We start from the raw sequence: 8,984 nt of genomic DNA, 5'->3' as shown, positions 1-8,984 counted from the left end.
AAATCACTCTTACTTCGGAAGACTTCTCTCCATTGAGAATGACTTGCTGCGTTCTGTTATCTAGGAACTCTTCAAAAAAATGGTTCAAATGGCTCTGAGCACTATGGGACTTAACTTCTAAGGTCATCAGTCCCCTAGAACTGAGAACTACTTAAACCTAACCAACCTAAGGACATCACACACATCCATGCCCGAGGCAGGATTCGAACCTGCGACCGTAGCGGTCCCGCGGTTCCAGACTGTAGTGCCTAGAACCGCTCGGCCACCCCGGCCGGCAGGAACACTTCAATCCAATCACACAATTGGTCTGATAGTCCGTATGCTCTTACTTTGTTCATTAAAGTAAGAGCATGGCGCCTCGCTGACAGCGTTGCAAATGGCAGCGAGCCCACCTACTGTCTGTGGTGTCGATTCGCGTTGTCGCTTTGACGTGGTACCACGATCCCTGAATGATACCACAGGACCTTTATTTACCAGCAAAAACAGCATAGAAATGGACGTCAATGACAGAACAGCAGTGGGAATGAAATGTGTGTATTCCCTCAGGGAGGTGCTCAGCTAAAAATCAATTTCAGCGGATTTTAAGATAAGAACATATAACATAGTGGTAAGTGCAGATGTCATGTCTGGTTTGGAAACCTGGAGAACGAATAGACGAGAAAAGAAAGAACTATTAATACTTGAATGAAGAATAAAGAGGAAGATATGGAGGACACCTGGAGGAACCGAGCACAAAACAGAAAGGAATGGAGGCAGTTTGCGGAAAGAGCGTGTGGTCCGCAGGGCCTGTGGCTGTTGAATATACAGGGTGTCCCAGCTATCTTGTCCACCCAAAAGATCTCTGGAGCAATAACAGCTATTGGAAAACGACTTTCACTGGTATCAATGTAGGGCTGGGGCCCATGAATGTACATATTTGGAAACATTCTAAAACGAAAGAATATGCGTTTTTAACACAAACTTATGTTTTTTTAAATGGATTTCCTATATTTTTTCTTCAGCAATCCATAGCATGACAAAGCACATACACAATGGCGTTGATTGCAGCGCGATATTCCCATTACATCCCGAGATATTAAGACGCGAAGTTGACGCTTGAAACACCCGACATGCGCTGCTAGCGAACGTCCTGAGGCTCAGGCGTGAACCCCATGCTGCCCGTAATCGCGATGTGATTGACATGCGTAATCACACTTCCAAACTTATCAAGAGGTCCGAAACGAATAATACGGTCTGCTGCCAACCTGCATTAACGTCGTACTTTCCAGCAGGTATTTATCCCATAGGCTAGGGGTGATGCGGTTCTGTAACATATCTGTGTACCGCAACGTTAGTCACGAAGTTAATTCGCTCATCGTTAATCCGTTACTAAAAAGGTAATGCCATTCAACGTTAAAACTTTACTTTACTGTAGATCTATTGCAAGTGACAGTTAATCATTCACTCGTAATAGTAAAAGTCATGTTGATGGTTTTAGTGAAACGAGCAAGTGGACTAAAAGTTTACCGTTGTTTAGGTAAAAATGTTTTGATTTGGGAAGTTCAGGTAGGACATAGAAGATGAATGTAAACATGTTTAACCAATTAGTTTTATTATCACATAATTATCATTGTTAATTTTATCTAAAGCGTTAAATGACAAATTGTTGCAAACAAATGTTTCTTAACATCACTGGGTAAAATGGCCCTTTGTAGAAACTTCACTGTGATACCAGCACTACATACTAAACATAGCGTTCACATCTCATGCTCAAAGTGATGCCCACTGGCTTGCATACATAGGGTCACTCTGCGGATGAAGGATGCCCTACTTCGTGCTACTGTTTCCTCTTTGATGGCTGTACAAGCATCAATAATGCGTTGCTTCATGTCCTCTGGTGTTGTTGGTTCATGTTGGTAAACAGCATCCTTCACTGCTGCCCAAAGAAAATAATCCAGCGGTGTAAGGTCCGGAGATCGGGCAGGCCACCTAACTGGGCCACCTCGTTCAATCCACCTACCAGGGAACTTACGGTTCAGAAGTCGCCGTGCTCGTAAGGCGTTATGTGCAGGGCATCCGTCATGCTGATACCACATGACCATTCTCCGGTTCAGAGGTACGATGTCCAAGAGAACAGGAAGATTGTGTCGTATAAATCTGGAGTACTGTCTGCCATTTTGTATGCCATTTATAAAGAAAGGTCCGATAATGGTATCTCCAATAATCCCACACCAAACATTAACTTTCCACGGACGTTGATGCTCTACCTGACGGAGCCATTTTGGATTGTCTGCGGACCAATAATGCATATTTCTCATATTGACAATTCCTTTGTTGGAGAATGATACCTCGTCGGTAAAGAGAACATCTGCAAAAAAATTTGGATTAGTCAGAAGTTTTTGCTGTGCCCACCGACAAAATGTTACCCTATTGCGGAAGTCATTTCCATGAAGATCCCGGTGTAAATGAACACGGTAAGGATGAAATTTATGACGTTTAAGAATACGCTGTGCACTTGATTTCGACACACCAACTTCACGTTCAATTTGACGTGTGCTGATTTGAGGATTCACAGCTATGGTAGCGAGCACAGCAACTTGTGCGTGTTCTAGGACGATGTCGAGGTCTTGGATTTAAGCTTCCCGTTTCACGTAGACGAGATGTGAGACGACCAAACATCCGGCGCGAAGGCGATGGCTTGTCAGGGAATCGTCTTCTGTACAGTCATTCTGCCTGAACAGCATTTCGTCCACCTACAACAGGGTACAGTACAGGTATGTAGAGTGTGGTAGAAAACCGACATATTAACTTAATAATCACAATGTTCGCTAACAGTACTATCAACAAACAAGCAATCTCATAACGTATTTCCCGTCAACGTACATTCTCCATAGATCAGCAGCATTTCTACCATATCTTCATGTGTGTACATTATACTGTACAGTATAAGTTCCACAACACAACCTTTATTCGCAATGTGTACTACCTCCGTGCCGTCACTAGATTACTCTGATGCACGACTACACTGACAAGCGGTGTACTGCACGCCAAAGCAACAACAAATGGGATGCTCGGAGGGTGGTGGAGTACAGGAGTTTGCATGGGTCGCAAAACATAAACAAGGCGAAGTGGTAACTGGCAGTAGTGGGAACTACGTTGGACACTTGACTAGGTAGAGCCAGGCCCTGCGCGACAGGCACAATGGGTCATATAAATCATTAGATAAACCTTATTTTGGGTGTGCAGGATAAATAAGACAACCTGACGGGTGTACACCGATCGGTACTGGTTCATGTTGTGTGCGTAGATACGTAAAACGTGCAAGAGGGAAACCATTATGTGCTTATGAGAGTTGATGGCAGCAGACCGTATTATTCGTTTCGGACCTCTTGATTGGAGGTGTGATTACACATGTCAATCACATCGCGATTACGGGCAGCATGGGGTTCACGCCTGAGCCTCAGGACGTGTGCATGTCGGGTGTTTCAAGCGTCAACTTCGCGTCTCAGTATCTCGAGATGTAATGGGAATATCGCGATGCAATCAACGAAATTGTGTATGTGCTTTGTCATGCTATGGATTGCTGAAGAAAAAATATAGGAGGTCCATTTAAAAAAAACATAAGTTTGTGTTAAAAACGCATATGCTTTCGTTTTAGAATGTTTCCAAATATGTACATTCATGGGCCCCTGGTGAAAGTCGTTTTCCAATAGCTGTTATTGTTCCAGAGATATTTTGGGTGGACAAGATAGCTGGGACACCCTGTATATCTATGTCTGTATGTACGACATGGTGCTGCGAATTGAATGGAGTTGAAGCTAAATACTATTAGTGGTAGTTATTACCTTTCATTCGACATGAAATCTGGATAATGTTCGTCACATATTTTGCTCATGTTCAACATTCTACGAAGGAGAGAACGTGCTCGTTCGAAGTCTTCCTCCTCTCGATATGCCTCGCCCCGGCGATGGGGGCGAACCGAGGCCCGCGAGCAGCGGGGCCGTCCGTCAGCCGCCGCCCCCGCCGATCTTGACACCGATCTGTCAGCCGCACTTGCAAAATGCGCGGCTAGGCGAAGCGCATGTGGGCTGTCGCCGATTCTGGCCGATGCACGACCGGCAGATCGAAGCGTTGCGGCTCCGCCCGCGACCCCCATTGCGATAGGCTGATTGGCTCGAGGTCAGCCCTGGAAGCGCTGTTCACAGAATTCGCCAGCCCTGTTTCATGCTTCGGCCTCGCGTGGTCATGACGTTCCCGAAAGGTTCCCTCAAAACCAGTGAAATACGAAGGACGTTCAATAAATAATGCAACATCCGTTTTTTCTCGGCCAACTTCGGTTGGAAAAAAGCGGAATTGGTTGTGGAACATCGTGAATTATACCCACTTGAGCCCCTACAGTTTCATGAACTTCCGATAGATGGCAGCGCTATACGTAGCCTTCAAAATGGCGTGTATAATGGAGGTGGGTTCCAAGAAGAGAGCAGAGAGTTTCCTTTGTCAGAAAGTGTCAGATATATTCATAGGCACTTGTAGAACGTCTACAGAGACATGGCAGTGAAAAAAAGCACAGTGAGTCAATGGGCGAGGCTCTGTGATCATCGGATCAAAGCCGTGCAAACCTGTGCGATCTGCCACGTGTCGGCCGGCCACAGGCAGCCTGCAATGTTGGAACGTGCGGACACTCTCTTTCGAGGTGATTGACGGACCACCATCAAAAACCTCGCTATTCAACTGGACGTCTATGTTGGTAGTGGTGACACACTAGTCCACCAGTAGGGGTACCTCGGAGGTGTGTGCCCACTGGGATCTCGCCCCTTTCGACTTCCGTCAGTTTGGAGGATTCACTCAGCGAGAGGATGTACGTGGTAGATGAAGTGGTTATTGATGCAGCAAGACGTTGGCTCCGACGTCGGCTGGTAGAGTGGTACCATGTGGGGATACAGGCCCTCCCAGAAAGATTGCGTAAGGCCGTAGCATCGGAAGGAGACTATGTAGAAAAACAGGGTTTCGTAGCCAAAACAATGGGGAATAATATGGTGCACTGGAATCCAGAATAAAAAGAACTCTCTTTCAGAAAAGAATTGTTGCATTATCCGTCGCACCCTTCTCGTATCTACGACGACCTATTTGGACAACTTCTAAGCTCTTTTCTGATCTTATTTACTCATCAATAAGAAGTGAGGGAATTCAAGGAAAAAAAATCGTCTCAAAGCAGTCCTGTGAGACTAAAAGTAGTAGTGAAAGGTTGACATAATATTCGATGGAAAGGAAGTAATAACAAAGAATGAACTAAAACTGCCAACTTTTCCTAGAAAAACTAGCACGGTGAAGATCTAATGATGACATCGTCGACGGGGCATTAAACTCTTCTCTAACAATGATGAGAAAATTGTAACCTCCCTTGTCTTCGTCTTGCCATCGTATCTCTGCGACTAATTTCCATGAAGTAACTGGCATAGCACGCTGTCAAGCAGTGGATCACACTTTAAAAATACGCAGAATGACTCCAGAAAGATGACTACCAACGGTACGGTTCTTGACCAAATATAACATTTTATTCGATACACTTCTTTGACACAGGAATGAAAAAAAATTAAAATTTCGGCAAAACATCCCTTACAAACACAATTTGCCAGGAGTAACAAACTAAGCAGTATCTTAAGATAAAGAATTTTTCTCATCATCGCCAATAACATCAGAAGGTTATAATTTAAAGCTTCATTGATGTTGAATTATTTATACAAGGAATGCTCACGCACCGTGCAAGGATATGGAGGAATTCATAAAGAATGAATTTTTCAACAAATTAAACAGTATCTTAAAGAATTTTTGACATCTTCGCCAATAATATATACGGTGGTCCATTGATAGTGAACGGGCCAAATACCTCATATATATATAGGGTGGTCCATTGATATTGACCGGGCCAAATATCTCACGAAATAAGCATCAAACGAAAAAACTACAAAGAACGAAACTCGTCTTGCTTAAAAGGGGGACCAGATGGCGCTATGGTTGGCCCGCTAGATGGCGCTGCCATTTGTCAAACGGATATCAACTGCGCTTTTTAAAAATAGGAACCCCCATTTTTATTAAATATTCGTGTAGTACGTAAAGAAATATGAATGTTTTAGTTGGACCACTTTCTTCGCTTTGTGATAGATGCCACTGTAATAGTCACAAACGTATAAGTACGTGGTATCACGTAACATTCCGCCAGTACGGACGGTATTTGCTTCGTGATACATTACCCGTCTTAAACTGGACCGTTTACCAATTGCGGAAAAGGTCGATATCGTGTTGATGTATGGCTATTGTGATCAAAATGCCCAACGGGCGTGTGCTATGTATGCAGCTCGGTATCCTGGACGACATCATCCAAGTGTCCGGACCGTTCGCCGGATAGTTACGTTATTTAAGGAAACAGGAAGTGTTCAGCCACGTGTGAAACGTCAACCACGACCTGCAACAAATGATGAGGCCCAAGCAGGTGTTTTAGCTGCTGTCGCGGCTAATCCGCACATCAGTAGCAGACAAATTGCGCGAGAATCGGGAATCTCAAAAACATCGGTGTTGAGAATGCTACATCAACATCGATTCCACCCATACCATATGCACCAGGAATTGCAAGGCAACGACTCTGAACGTCGTGCACAGTCCTGCCACTGGGCAAAAGAGAAATTGCGGGACGATGACAGATTTTTTGCACGCGTTCTATTTACTGACGAAGCGTCATTCACCAACAGCGGGAACGAAAACCGGCATAATATGCACTATTGGGCAACGGAAAATCCACGATGGCTGCGATAAGTGGAACATCAGCGACCCTGGCGGGTTAATGTATGGTGCGGCATTATGGGAGGAAGGATAATTGGCCCCCATTTTATCGATGGCAATCTAAATGGTGCAATGTATGATGATTTCCTACGTTATGTTCTACCGATGTTCCTACAAGATGTTTCACTGCATGTCAGAATGGCGATGTACTTCCAACATGATGGATGTCCGGCACATAGCTCGCGTGCGGTTGAAGCGGTATTGAATAGCATATTTCATGACAGGTGGTTTGGTCGTCGAAGCACCATTCCATGGCCCGCACGTTCACCGGATCTGACGTCCCCGGATTTATTTCTGTGGGGAAAGTTGAAGGACATTTGCTGTCGTGATCCACCGACAACGCCTGACAACATGCTTCAGCGCATTGTCAATGCATGTGCGAACATTACGGAAGGCGAACTACTCGCTGTTGAGAGGAATGTCGTTACACGTATTGCCAAATGCATTGAGGTTGATGGACATAATTTTGAGCATTTATTGCATTAATGTGGTATTTACAGGTAATTGCGCTGTAACAGCATGCGTTCTCAGAAATGATTAGTGCCCAAAGGTACATGTATCACATTGGAACAACCGAAATAAAATGTTCAAACGTACCTACGTTCTGTCTTTTAATTTAAAAAACCTACCTGTTACCAACTGTTCGCCTAAAATTGTGAGCCATGTGTTTGTGACTATTACAGCGCCATCTATCACAAATCGAAAAAAATGGTCCAACTAAAACATTCATATTTCTTTACGTACTACACGAATATGTAATAAAAATGGGGTTTCCTATTTTAAAAACGCAGTTGATATCCGTTTGACCTATGGCAGCGCCATCTAGCGGACCAACCATAGCGCCATCTGGTTTCCTCCTTCAAGTTAGGTAAGTTTCGTTCTTTGTCGTTTTTCGTTTGACGCTTATTTCGTGAGATATTTGGCCATATATATAATGTAAAGCTTCATTGACGTTGAATTATTTATACAAAGAATGCTCACGCATCATGCGAGAACGAGGAGGGGTTCATAAATGAAGAATTTTTCATTGAACTGGCCTATGTGTATTCTTTGTGAGATAGGAATGTTAAAATAACACTGGAGGATTTCAGCGCCAAACTGGGTCAAGAAGACATGTATAAGCAGCCGATCGGTTATGCAAGTCCGCATCAAGAGAGCAGTGATAGTGGTACCCACCTGATGAGTTTCGCAATTGACAATAATATCTGTATCATGAGTGCATAGTTTCAACATAAAATATACATAAAGCGACATGGATGGCACCATGAATCAGATAAACAACGTATGTATTCAGAAGCCGTGTGCAAATGGCATGAGAAATACATGAACCTCTAGATGAGCAGATTGTGATCCTGATCGCTTCCTGATGATAAGAAGACGAACATTAAATTTAAGAAGGTGAGTAAACTAGCTTAGCCCATTACATATTATGATACAAACAGATTAAAAGAGGCAGACGTTAAAGGAGAATATGAGACATCACTATCATAAAATCTAAGTAAATGTGAGGATTAGGTAGGAGACTGTGTTATCAACCTCGACTTGTCTCAAGTTAAGGGAATAGTAAACAGGGTAGCATCCGAAGTTCTATGCAAACGAAAGAGGTTAGATAAGATGCATTTTAATGAAAGAAAGAAAAATGGAAGAGAAAAGGTTCGCTACGAAGAGGTTGTAAGAAAACATGACGGATCAGTATTTAAAAGAAAGGTATATCAGAATAAGGAAGGAAACGACAACTATACTAAGGCAGTAGAAACGAAAATATTACTAGGAGCTAATAGAAGAAGATATTACAAGGAGCTAATAGAAGAAGCCAAAGAGGACTGTGACCAGCACAGGCCAAGACAACGGTATGGAAAACAAAAGAAAGTAACACAGAAGTGTAGACAGACGGGGAATAGCCTCACGAGTGAGACTGAAATAAAACGGCAACGGGCAGAGTACTTTGCAGAATTACTAAACTGTGTTGATCCCATTGAGTCTCTTCCATGTGAAGTACCAAACATCTTAGACAGCAATGCAGGGACCCACAATGCAGAAGAAACAGACAATAATCAAAAACCTAAAAAAAAATAAGGCTTTCTTCGAAAATCATATGCAGGAGAGCTAACAAAGAATGGAAGATCGGTACTGGTTCAAACAATTACGAAACTGTTAAAGAATGTTTG

The sequence above is a fragment of the Schistocerca nitens genome, chromosome 5, assembly GCF_023898315.1.
Source record: "Schistocerca nitens isolate TAMUIC-IGC-003100 chromosome 5, iqSchNite1.1, whole genome shotgun sequence".
Classification (NCBI taxonomy): domain Eukaryota; kingdom Metazoa; phylum Arthropoda; class Insecta; order Orthoptera; family Acrididae; genus Schistocerca; species Schistocerca nitens.
This window is presented reverse-complemented; position numbering follows the sequence as displayed.